At 41.9% G+C, this 14,110-nt stretch overlaps 1 long non-coding RNA gene across 1 annotated transcript; it reads right to left on the bottom strand.

The window, feature by feature from the left end:
• Nucleotides 1-2,847: 2,847 nt before the first annotated feature.
• Nucleotides 2,848-10,843, bottom strand: LOC139027018 (uncharacterized). The gene is made up of 3 exons (XR_011479038.1): nt 10,779-10,843; nt 4,781-4,891; nt 2,848-2,953 (listed from the first exon to the last, which is right to left on the bottom strand). It is a non-coding gene; the product is annotated as an uncharacterized lncRNA (long non-coding RNA).
• Between the last annotated feature and the right edge of the window lie 3,267 nt (nt 10,844-14,110).

The following is a 14,110-nucleotide window of genomic DNA, read 5'->3' as shown; positions in this document are numbered from 1 at the left end:
TATTCACTCTGATTCACCCAGTCTCCTAACACAACAGTTCAATATGAGTTATTCTCTTGATTCACCCAGTCATCTAACCACAGTCAATATGAGTATTCCCTCTGATATACCCAGTCATCCTAACACAGTTCAATATGAGTTATTTCACTCTGATTTCACTCTAGGTCATACTCCTTAAAGTCATACTCGTCCACTCCYGGGTCCACACTGTCCAGGCCAGCCTGGGGGGCGGCGGGGGGGTCCTGACCCAGTGGGGCAGCTCCAGTGACCACGTAGTCACCGGCAACCATCTCCTCCTCCACTGCCTTATGTTACCCGAACAGGGGAGCGTTGACGGGACGAGGCGGGTGGAGGGATGAMCAACGGAGGGAACAGGGTTGTTAGTCAAGCAGCTGGGGCACAGGTAGCTAGAGCAGGCTACTGTCTATGTAACGTTATACAGCTTTAGCCTTACCAGGTCCAAAATGAATCGGGCATTTGTGACACATGGTGAAGGCTATGGCAACGTGGTAACACCTTATTCCATTMACTTTAGTGGAAAATCTGTTTGTTGGTGAGATATTGATTGAACTTACACGAGTTTGTAATTATAGCTATTGTTTCAMGTAGTGTYCYTCTTGTCTGTCGTTATGTTGAAGACTAGTCTCTTACAGTGAAGCAAACGGTAAACTATTGTCTGTGACTCTGTGTTTATCTAACTAGGTCATACTACATATAGTATCCTTGTCCAGTATTCATTTCAGGTCTATGACAACAACAACAATATTATTCATGACAACAACAACAAAAAGTGCAAATAAACTGTTACTTTGATGACATAAAAAAAAGCATTATACATGCTGATGATCATATTTACATCAAGACAGTTTGACCAGACTTTAGGGTTATTTCAGTCTTTTTTTGCACAAACATAATACAGTACCGCCAGAATATAAATATATGAACAAAAAGACTGAAATAGATGAACTAAGTCTGGAAGGAAACGAGAAGCATCTTTCATGAAATGGTAAATCTACAATATAGAAATGTGCAAAAATACAAAGTACATACGTATGTGTACAAGGAATTTGATGTTCAATGTCCTAGTTGGTTTGGATAGATACCAAATACTGATTATGGTGTGACTGTAGTATTTATTTATGACATACATTTTGCACAGTTCTACAACGACCAATCACACAGCGCTGTCATTCCTCTGCCATTTCAGAAGAGWGATCGTTGTGGATTTAGAATGTGGATGCCATCAAAATGGATGTCARGACACAGGTGTCTGAGCACATAGCCTGTTGGGTAGAACGGGGTAACATAACCCAGAGGGGTCCAATTTACCCCCCCGCTGTGTGGTTCCTACTGCAAAAACGCAACTAGCAAAATCTTGGACCCACACAGACTAAAGACAAATGCCTTTTCTAATCGAAAACAACCGTGAAATTATATTCCTAGATTATTTTTCTTTTCAGCTGTNAAAGTACATACGTATGTGTACAAGGAATTTGATGTTCAATGTCCTAGTTGGTTTGGATAGATACCAAATACTGATTATGGTGTGACTGTAGTATTTATTTATGACATACATTTTGCACAGTTCTACAACGACCAATCACACAGCGCTGTCATTCCTCTGCCATTTCAGAAGAGAGATCGTTGTGGATTTAGAATGTGGATGCCATCAAAATGGATGTCARGACACAGGTGTCTGAGCACATAGCCTGTTGGGTAGAACGGGGTAACATAACCCAGAGGGGTCCAATTTACCCCCCCGCTGTGTGGTTCCTACTGCAAAAACGCAACTAGCAAAATCTTGGACCCACACAGACTAAAGACAAATGCCTTTTCTAATCGAAAACAACCGTGAAATTATATTCCTAGATTATTTTTCTTTTCAGCTGTGACCCAGTAAATTTCTGAAAAAGTTATTATTGCGTATGACTATACCAGAACAACTTAAATGGCCAAAATACCCTGTCTGTTATACCATTATAATACCATTATAATACAATTACCATCTAATTGCTCAATCTATAAATACCCTGTCTGTTATACCATTATAATACCATTATAATACAATTACCATCTAATTGCTCAATCTATAAATACCCTGTCTGTAATACCATTACAACACCATTATAACACCATTATAACACCATTATAATACCATTATAACACCATTATAACACCATTATAACACCATTACAACACCATTATAACACCATTATAATACCATTATAATATCATTATAACACCATTATAACACCATTATAACACCATTATAACACCATTATAACACCATTATACCACCATTGTAATACCATTATAACACCATTATAATACCATTACCATCTAACATATAAAACCTTACCGAGGTAGACAGATAACCATTCTATTATTTGTTTCAATGTACTAAAATGATCCAACAATATATCAGTACCGTCTACGTTGACTGTAAAGCACATGCATATTTATTTGATTCTTATAAAAATGCAACCTTAGTCAAAATTGAATTAAACAACAAAAAGCTACACATTATTTGCATGTCAATCCACTGAGACTAAATGTCCTTACATTACAGTGGATTGTATTAAGGTGGATTGAATGTAATGATGCATGACACATTGTTTCTGACGTTTAATCGTCTCTGACCAACAGTTCTGCCATTGTCAATAGAAAACCTCAAGTTCAAAACACAACAGTTGCTTTTGAATTGTTTTGTCTTTGTCATTTCATATCATATTCTTCCTTAGCTCAAAAGGTCTTCCTCGTCTCTTTCACTTTCCAAATACTTCACTTCCTTTCTTATAATAATAAGTAAATAAAATACAAAATATGAACATCTAAAAGTCACCTCGTTCGGTCCGCTGGTGGCAATGGGAGACTGAGTCTGAGTACCCTCTACAGCTCCGTAGTCAAGCTCACTGTCAGTATACTCAGTGTATTCTCCGTCTACATTGTTTAGCTGAAGTTGTGTCGCATCAGGAAGAAGGAAAGAAGGAGAAGAACAGAGAAGCGGGTTAATTAACACAGAAGGAGCAGTCTGTCCAGCTGGTTCCAACTCTACTGGGTATATATATATATATACCCAGTAGAGTTTTTAGAGGCCAGGAACATTAGGGGCTGCTGGCTTTTTAGAGACCAGGAACATTAGGGGCTGCTGGCTATTTAGAGGCCAGGAACATTAGGGTCTGCTGGCTTTTTAGAGGCCAGGAACATTAGGGGCTGCTGGCTTTTTASAGGCCAGGAACATTAGGGGCTGCTGGCTTTTTACAGGCCAGGAACATTAGGGGCTTAGCCTTAGACTTAAGGGACTCTCTTCTTTGTCATGTAGACACTACGTTTCTCTCTCTGGAAAAAGGTTATAGTGATAGAAGAACAAGATAACACATAACAACACTGAGAAGGCCAAAAAGATCATCAAGGACAACAACCCCACGAGCCACTGCCTGTTCACCCCGCTATCATCCAGAAGGCGAGGTCAGTACAGGTGCATCAAAGACGGGACCGAGAGACTGAAAAACAGCTTCTATCTCAAGGCCATCAGACTGTTAGAGAGCCATTACTAACATCACAACAAATCTCTAGCCACTTTAATAACAAAAAATTGGATGTAATAAATGTATCACTAGCCACTTTAAACAATGCCACTTTATATAATGTTTACATACCCTACATTACTAATCTCATATGTATATACTGTACTCTAAACCATCTACTGCATCTTGCCTATGCCGTTCGGCCATCACTCATCCATATATATTTTATGTACATATTCTTATTCATTCCTTTACACGTGCGTGTACAAGGTAGTTGTAACGGCAGCCTTCCTCCTCTTCACGAGAAGAGAGGGTGTAACAGGGATCGGACCAACACGCAGCGTAGCCAGTGCTCAACATGTTTAATAAAACGATAAACAGTGAACACTTACAACAATACAAAAAACAAATGTGGCAAACCGATACAGCCCTATATGGTGCAGAGAAACACAAAGACAGGAAACAACCACCCACAAACCCCAACACAAACAAGCCACCTATATATGATTCCCATCGAGACAACACAAAAACACCTGCCTCTGATTGAGAACCATATTAGGCCAAACATAGAAACAGACAAACTAGACACACAACATAGAATGCCCACCCAGCTCACGTCCTGACCAACACTAAAACAAGCAAAACACACAAGAACTATGGTCAGAACGTGACAGTAGTTGTGTGAAATTGTTAGATTACTTGTTAGATATTGCTGCACTGTCGGAACTAGATGCACAAGCATTTAGCTACACTCGCATTCACATCTGCTAACCAGTGTATTTTGAACCATTAACATCTGCTAACCATGTGTATGTGACCATTAACATTTGCTAACCATGTGTATGTGACCATTAACATCTGCTAACCATGTGTATGTGACCATTAACATCTGCTAACCATGTGTATGTGACCATTAACATCTGCTAACAATGTGTATGTGACAAATAAACATGTATTTGATTTGATTTTATCAGAGGAATGGTGGGGTTGAAAGTAAACAGCAACACCAGAAATAGTTTTCAACCTGAGACACAAACCTGAACACAGGACAAACCATTCAAAGCTGGCATTTGCCACGCGTGAGAGCAGAGGGCGGGCCTTGTAGCTACAGTAAGGATACAAGTTTGATTGACACATCAAGACATACAGTAAACGGTAGACCACAAAAAAATTGGGAAAGGGAGGGACGGCACAAAGGGTACAGTAAGACACCACAGGACAAAACAAGCATCTTTCTTCAGTGTTTTGTTTACCTGTGGGTCACTACCCGCCTCATACTCGTCTGTTGGAACAGTCTCTGTCTCTCCTTCTACTTCAGAGTAATCATAAAYCGGACTGTAATCTAAGTCATCAGTAGTAGTGTACTGCAGGGGGAGAGGGAGAAATGTTAGCGTTAGCATGTTAGCGTTAGCATTAGCATTAACAGAGAACTCCTTTTCTCAGCAAAAAAAAAAAAGTGATACAAACATAACATGTCCGTACTGTACATATTATGAATTAAAAAACTGTCTGAAAATTACACTCATTAGATTGCATTATCCAATAAAAAAAGATGAATAATATTGTAGAATGTAGTTAGAATGTCATATTGTATAAGTCATCAAAGTATTGTCTCCAGCGATATGCTGTGTAGTTTGACTGCCAACGGAACTGCACAGCTAACGCTAGTTAATAAAACGGTTGTGTAGCTGCACAGTACATGACAATACTTTCTTACTATTGGAATATCATTCATCAGTGATAGCTAGCTCTTAAAGGTAGACTCAGCGAAATGACGTTGCCACGAGCAGCAACGGAGATATTGAGAAGAGCGAGATGTAAGGTGCACTCTTCACACTGTCACAGCCTAATAGCCAGGGGACCAAAAACAGTTAAMAAGTTGAGCCTCYTGCTTCAACGCTCTTCGTTGTCGCGGAAATTGACCCACTACGCTGTTTACTTTCTGCATCTATGTGATATCGCTGAGTCTACCTTTAAACAACACATCTACAAAGCAAAGTAATGGGTTAAYCCTCAGTTGGCCGTTAATCTTTAAACGGACGGCTAACGCTCTAAACATGAAAATAAATACGAAGACCAACACTGATAGAGTCCATGTAGAGCTACAGTTTTATAAACAGGTGGGGGGGGGTCTTTTAAAAGCTAATACAAAGCTGAGCTGAAAATCAGGGAAAGCGTTGAGAAGTACAAGCTGCTCGAAGTAAAGCAGAGGGGTTGGTAGTGGAACTTGTTACTCATAGCAATGGTTTGATTTATATCCTACAGGACTTACATCTGAAGCAGACTAGATGAATGACTGACTTATTGAATGTGTACCTTCCTGCTGGATTTCCCTGTTGTTTATATGTGATTTATATGTGATTTATATGTGGTTTATATGTGGTTTATGTATGTGTATATGTGGTTTATATGTGATTTATATGTGGTTTATATGTGGTTTAATATGTGATTTATATGTGGTTTATATGTGGTTTATATGTGGTTTATAATATGGTTGAGTGTTGGTATATATGGTTTTTATATGTGGTTTATATGGTGGTTTATAATGTGGTTTATGTATGTGTATAGTGGTTAATGTGATTTATATGTGGTTTATATGTGGTTTAATATGTGGGTTTATATATGTGGTTACAACTGAGGAGGTTGTATGTGTGACTGGCTGACTCTCATTAACACCACCACCAGTGAACTGAATAAAAACACTTTCTTTTGACCTCAGAGGAAGGTGGCAGTGGAAAGAGGATTTACGTATAACGGTAAGCAGTAAACTCTATCCAGATGTTTAAGTGACTATTCAATGAATGATCTAATGGCAATGTAACATGTAGAGTAACTCTGTACCCGAATGTATATTTCAATTCATCTTGATCAAAAACTCATTGTTAACTTTGTATACCAAAACAGTCAGAGAGTGTTTAACTTTGACCTGTTTTGAATATGAAGTTAAAAAAGGCATTTCATCCTTCAGAGATGAATCAACTGTTTAGAGACAGTCCAGGTGGTGAGCTGATAACGGGACTGAGAGAGAGAGAGAGAGAGAAGAGAAGAAGAGAGAGAGGAGAGCTGAGAGAGAGAAGAGAGAGAGGAGAGGCGAGAGAGAAGAAGCGAGAGAGAGAGAGAGAGAGAGAGAGAGAAGAGAGAGAGAGAAGAGAGGAGAGAGAGAGAGAGCGAGAGAGAGAGAGAGAGAGAGAGAGAGAAGAGAGAGACAGAGAGAGCAGAGAGAGACAGAGAGAGAGAGAGAGAGAGAAGAGAGAGAGAGAGAGAGAGAGAGAGAGAGAGAAGAGAGAGAGAGAGAGAGAGAGAACAGAGAGACAGAGAGAGAGAGGACAAGAGAGATAGAGAGAAGACGAGAGAAGAGAGAGAGACAAGAGACAGAGAGAGAGAGAGAGAAGAGAAGAGAGAGAGAGAGAGGAGAGGAGAGAGAGAGAGAGAGAGAGAGAGAGCGAGAGAGAAAGAGAGAGAGAGAGGGAGAGAGAAGAGAGAGAGAGAGAGAGGAGATTTCACTTGGTTTTGAAATGTAAGAAAAGTTTCCCATGCCAATAAAGCCCCTTAAAATTGAACTTTGAATTGAAATAATGAATTGAGGAAAGAGAAAGAGAGAGAGAGGGATCCCCATCCAGGCAAACTCAAGCAAGAATTTAACATCCTGACATCCTGCAATTAAAGAGTAAATACCCTAAAGAAGCGTTCGTGAAGAGATCATTAGATTTCGTACTGAGTTACTGGATGACCAAACAGGAGCAACGAGACTCCCATTGACCATACTGTCTCTTCTTCCTACTAAGTTAAAGGTAGTAAACACATAGAAATACCTCTAATGATGTTCTAAGACACCACCTCCCTCTAATGATGTTCTCAAGACACACCTCCCTCTAATGATGTTCTAAGAACACATCTCCCTAAATGATGTTTCTAATGAACACACCTCTCTCTAATGATGTTCTAACACACACCTCCTCTAATGATGTTCAGATACACTCCCTCTAATGATGTTCTAAACACACACCGTCCCTCTAATGATGTTCTAAAGACACAACCTCCCTCTAATGATGTTCTAAGACACACTCTCTCTATGATGTTCTAAAGACACACCTCTCTCTAATGAATGTTCCTAAGACACACCTCTCTCTATGATGTTCTAAAAGACACATCTCCCTCAATGATGTTCTAAGCACCACCTCCCTCTAATGATGTTCTAGACACACACCCTCCCTCAATGGATGTTTCTAACGAACACACCTCCCTCTAAATGATGTTCTAAACACACACTCTCCCTCTAATGATGTTCTAAGACACACCTCCCTCTAATGATGTTCTTAAGACACAACCTCCTCTAGATGTTATAAGACACACTCTCTCTAATCGTAAGTGTTCTAGTTCAGACACATCTTTGTCGCGGTGTCCTTTTCTTCTAGTAATGATGTTGGGGCCGTGATTGTGATCCTTTTAAGGACCATACCATAGAGGGGGGGTGTGTCAATTACGACCCAATGCATTACAAGAGGGAAGAGGATCGTAGCTTCATCGACCACTTCATACGCATGGAGAAGGTTGGTGTGGGATTGTTTCTAAAATCTACAGTCACATTAGACACAAAGGGAGGTGGATGTGTGATTAGAACCATCATTAGACCGGGAGGTGTGGTCCCGTTGTCTTAAGAAATCCCATTAGAAGGTGAAGATGGTGTCTTAGAACATACCATCTTATTAGAGAGAGGTGTTCTTATCACACAATCATTAGAGGGACGAGGTTGTTCCTTCAGAACTCATTAGAGGGAGTTGTGTCCTAGATTACATCATTATGCCACGGGACGTATGAGGTGGTGTTTCTAGCACACAACATCCTCACTTCATGTTAAGGGCTAATGAGTGTTCTGAATGATGGAACACTACGTGTCTTAGCCCCTCATCATCATATTGAGTGGTGTCTAACAGGTGTGAGACTGTTAGCAACATCATTAAGAGGAGGTCGTGTCCTTCTAGAACATCATTAAAGGGAGTATGATGTCTTAGGAATATACAGGGTCATTAGAGAGAGGTGTTTCTTAGAACATCATTAAGACGAAGGTGTGTCTTAAGAACATCATTAGAGGAGTGTGTCTTTAGAACATCATTAGAGGGCGAGGTGTGTCTTAGAACATCTTAAGAAGGGAGGGTTGTGTGTTAGACATCATTAGACCGGGAGGTGTATACTCTTACGAAAACATCAATTAGAGGAGGTGTGTGTAGAACATCATTAGAGAGAGGTGATATGTGCATGTTTAGACATTCATTAGAGGGAGATGTGTCTTAGACATCTCTATTAGAGGAGAGTGTGTCTTAGAACAGCATACTACAACCGTATGGGCACGGTTTGTCTAATTAGAACATGCATATGTAGAGTGTCATATTTAGATGCGTGCTACCTATTCTCCTCTACCATTGTAACATGTTCAGTAGAGAAAAGAACACGATACTCGGTCAATTGGAAGCTTCTCTCTGTATTGCTCCTAGTTGATGTCATCCAGTTAGACTTAAGTGCAAGACATCAATGAATCTCTCAAGAACGCTTCTTTACGGTACTAATGTACTGTTCTATACTGTACACACCTCACATCTTCGTCTAGTGAGTGTTCTGAATTAGTACCTAGCACCTCGTCAGCTAATTATGTATGACTACAGTGACACTACGAGTCATTCGCTACATGCTGATGATGGGTATTCTCACAGTCTACACTGACTCTCTCTAATGCATCATTGCTCAATTCCTCAATAGTATTCCTACATCCTCACTACTAAGTGATCATAATCTCTAAAGAGCGGACACCTCTCCTGGATCTTAATGATGCTATGTTAGGAATAAAGACACACGTCTCCATCTATGCTATGTTGCTCAAACACACACCTCTCTGAAATATATGCATGCTTCTAACAGTCACTAATGTCGCACGTCGTCTCCTCTCCTCAATCGATCGTCTCTACAGATCTCACACCTCGAGCCTCTTCAAGCTAGTTACTGCTTCTCTATAGCATCACAACCTCTCTCTAATGATGTTCTATCAGACATCATTCCTGAAGCTCTCTTATTGGTACGTTTCCTGCCATCGTTCAAGTGACACTCACTCCGTCTGCCTAATCGTTCTCTCATGTTTCTACTCTCACGACTCCACTCTCCCCTATCGCATGTCTCTATCAGACCCCACTCTCCTCTCTTACATGATCTGTTCTTCCTCTAGATCGTCTAACACCTGTTCCCTTCTCAATGATCTGTTCTATGACTATCCTACTCCTGTCCTCTTCTCCTCTCTATAACTTCGTAACTCTCTGCTTCTTACTCTCTCATCGACACACTCTCCACACTCACTGTCTCTACAGTACTCACATCACCTCTCTCTAATGCATGTTCTACTAGACTACTACCTCTCTCTACTGACGTTCTTGCGTATCAAGTCTACTGTACATCTCTCCTCTTTAACTGCTACTCTGCTCTCCTCATAGTCTCTACACCACTCTCTCTCTCTTCGATATCTGATCTTCTCTCTAAGACACACCTGCCTCTCTCTCAATGAATGTTTTTCTACAGCCACACTCCCTCTAATGATGTTCTAAAGACACACCTCCCTCTGATGATGTTATAAGACACACCTCTCTCTAATGATGTTTCTAAGACACACCTCCCTCTAATGATGTTCTAAGACACACCTCCCTCTAAATGATGTTTCTAAGACACACCTCACTCGAATGATTTCTAAGACACACCTCTCTCTAATGATGTCTAAACACACCTCTCTCTAATGATGTTCTAAGACACACCTCCCTCTAATGATGTTTAAGACACACCTCCTCTAATGATGTTCTAAGACACAACTTCTCTAAATGATGTTCTAAGACACACCTCTCCTATGATGTTCTAAGACCACACCTCCCTCTAATGATGTTCTAAGACACACTCCCTCTAATATGTTATAAAGACACACCTTTCTCTCTAATGATGTTCTAAGACACACCTCCCTCTAATGATGTTCTAAGACACAACTCCCTCTAATGATGTTCTAAGACACACCTCCTCTAATGATGTTCTAAGAGAGATGACTGAGTTCATAATATCCCTGTGAGTCTTGGGATCTATGACTGGTAACATATTTTCCCATAACGACTAACCCTCAAGAGCTGGCACTGCCAGAATGTGGTCTTGGTGCACTCACTTTACACTGGGGGGCAGTGGGTCCCCCATCCAGAAGCCCTGTGGCCCTCTGGCCCTCGGGAAACTGACCTGGTCTTCAGGCTGCTGGCCTGGTAAGGAGTGGCCGCGGGGAGTTTTCACAGTCGGGGCTGTAGTGTTTCACAGTAATTCATAAGCTGCATTAGGATCGGCTTTACAATCAAGCAGCTGCTGGATGTCACCTGCGGAAAGGAAAGAAGGAAATAAAGAAGGATTAGTTGTGGGAAAATCACGTTTATTCTCTAACCCTTCCCTAGGTAAAGTTAAGCAGATAGACACATATGATATTGTATGTACCGTAGTTCAAATCTAACATGAACATTAAAAAGTGTTTAAAAAATGTTTAACTTTTACTCACAAATTTTTGATGAATATTGGATGCTCTGTAGTAAAGCAAAGAGCTAACTATTGTCAAGATCATAATCACAGGAAAATGAGGTCATAGCAAGAAAGAAGATAGCACATCAAGAGACAGAAATCAAACCCATACATCAGATAACATGTGATCCCATGCAGCCTCTAAAAGAGGTACAGTGTTTTAAGGGCAGGTCTCAGAGTTCTCAGGCTGGCTTGGTAGTAAGGGAAAGGGAATGTGATTCTTAGCTAAAATCATTAAAACAGCTTGACCACATCACCACAGGTCACTCATCCGCAAGGACGTTCATCCACAGGACATTTACCCACAGAACTCATCCACAGGACATTCAACCACAGGAACATTCACCCACAGGACATTCACCACAGGACATTCACCACAGGACAGTTCACCCACAGGACATTCACCCACAGACATTCACCCAAGGACATTCACCCACAGGAACATCACCCACAGGACATTCATCCAACAGACATCACCACAGGACATTCACCCACAGAACATTCACCCCAGCAGGACATTCAATCCACAGACATCACCCACAGGAACATTCACCCACAGGACATTCAATCCACAGGAACTCCATCCACAAGGACATTCACCCACAGGACATTCACCACAGGATATTCACGCCACAGACACACTCCCCAGGACCAGAGAAAAATCAAGTTAGACACTGGCTGGGTAGGTAACATTTTTATTCTTAGCATTGGTTTACCAAAGCCAGGCAGCGAAATCAAACACACATGTACCATCAGGAAGACAAACAGAGAAACACTGGAATCCGTGTGTGCTGTCGAGCAAGCGGGAAGAGCAAAAGGCAGACAACAAGGAATGGATGTGCAGTAATGGACAATCTACTAGACAGAACAGCTGGAGGACAATCATCATATCACACTGTGGATTCAATAAACTGTCGGCAGAGATTGCGAGGCCTGTACTGTTGTGACAGGAAATAAGAACAAAAGGCAATGCAGATTCATTAAACCTGCTCCTGAACACGCCAATTAAACCTGACTCCTGCACCAATTTAAACTGCTCCTGAACACATTAAAACCTGCTCCTGGAACACCAATTAACCTGCTCCTGAACACACATTAAACCTGCTCCCTGAACACCAATTAAACCTGCCTCCGACACAATTCAGCCTGCTCCTGAAACACGCAATTAAACCTGCTTCCTGAACACCAATTAAGCCTGCTTTCCTGAACACCAATTTAAGCCTGCTCCTGAACACCAATTAAACCTGCTCCCTGAACACCAATTTAAACCTGCCTTCCTGAACACCAATTAAACATGCTCCTGAACACCAATTAACTGCTCCTGAACATCCAAATTAAGCCTGCTCTGAACACCAAGTAGCCCTGCTCCTTGAACACCAAATTAAAACCTGCTCCTGAACACCAATTTAACAACCTGCTTCCTGAACACCAATTAAAACATGCTCGCTGAACACCAATTAAGCCTGCTCTGAACACCAATTAAACCAGCTCCTGAAAACAACAATTACACCGCTCCTGAACACCACATTAAGCCTGCTCCTGGAACACAAATTAAGCCTGCTCCCTGAAACACAATTAACCTGCTTCTGAACACCAATTAAACCATCTCCTGAAACACCCAAATTAAGCCCTGCTCCTGAACACCAATTAAACCTGCTTCCTGAACACCAATTAAACCTGCTTCCTGAACACCAACTAAACATGTCCTGAACACCAAATTACACGCTGCTCTATGGGGGATTGAAATCCAACTTTTATTGTAGAGATAATGACTTTGAAACAGTTAGGGTTTGGGTTGAGGTGGGAGGAGGGTAGTATATAGATACTTTTGAGGTGCTCAAATGTGACTGAAAATCAGGTGGCACCTTTTTATTTTTTTGTACCCCTTTTCCCTCCCAATTTCGTGTATCCAAATTTGATAGTTACAGTCTTGTCAATCCTGAACTTGCCTACGGAATCGGGAGAGGCGAAGGTCGAGAGCCATGCGTCCTCCGAAACGACCTGGCCAAGCGCTGTACTGCTTCTTGACGCACTTTGTCGCTTAAACGCGGAAGCCAGCCGCACCAATGTGTCAGAGACAACAACTCACACCTGCGAGCGTGCAGGTGCATGCGCACCGGCCCGCACAGGAGGTCTAGAGCATGAAGGACAAGGACCTCCGGATGGCCAACCCTCCCTAAACAGACGATGCTGGGCCATGTTTGGTTGGGGGGGGCGCCGCCCATCATGGGGTCTCCCTATAATGCCACAGGCCCAGGTGGAGAGGTTAACTATAGCCACAGGCCCAGGGTGGAGAAGTTAAACTAAGCCACAGGCCCCAGGTTGATTAACTATAGCTCACAGGCCCCGGGTGGAGACCGTTTAACTATAGCCACAGGCCCCAGGTGGGAGAGTTACTATAGCCACAGGCCGCAGGGTGGAGAGTTAAACTAATAGCCGCACAGGCCCCAGCGGTGGAGAGTTATACTAAAGCCACAGGCCCAGGGTGAGAAGTAACTATAGCCACAAGCCACCAGTATAACCAGGTGGAGAAGTTAACTATACCCCACAAGGCCACCAGTACAATCGGGGTGAGAGTTAACTATAGCCACAAGGCCCCAGTACAACCAGGGTGGAGAGGTTTTAACTATAACAACAAGGCCACCAGTATAACAGGGTGGAGAGTATAACTATCCACAAGGCCATCAGTATAAACCAGGTGGAAGAGTTAACTAAGGCACAAGGCCACCAGTAACAACAGGGTTGGAGAGTTAACTATAGCCAAGGCCCCAGGGTGGAGAGTTAATAATACCACAAGGTCACCAAGTATAACCAGGGTTGAGAGTTAAACCCTATAGCCACAAGGCCATCAAGTATAAACCAGGGTGGAGAGGTTAACTATAACCACAAGGCCATCAGTATAACAGGGTGGAAGAGTTAACTATAACCACAGGCCCCAGGGGTGGAGAGTTTTAACTATTAACACAAGGCACAGTATAACCAGGGTGGAGATTACTATAGCCACG

Source organism: Salvelinus sp. IW2-2015, unplaced genomic scaffold (assembly GCF_002910315.2).
Source record: "Salvelinus sp. IW2-2015 unplaced genomic scaffold, ASM291031v2 Un_scaffold6815, whole genome shotgun sequence".
Lineage (NCBI taxonomy): Eukaryota > Metazoa > Chordata > Actinopteri > Salmoniformes > Salmonidae > Salvelinus > Salvelinus sp. IW2-2015.
This window is presented reverse-complemented; position numbering and strand designations above follow the sequence as displayed.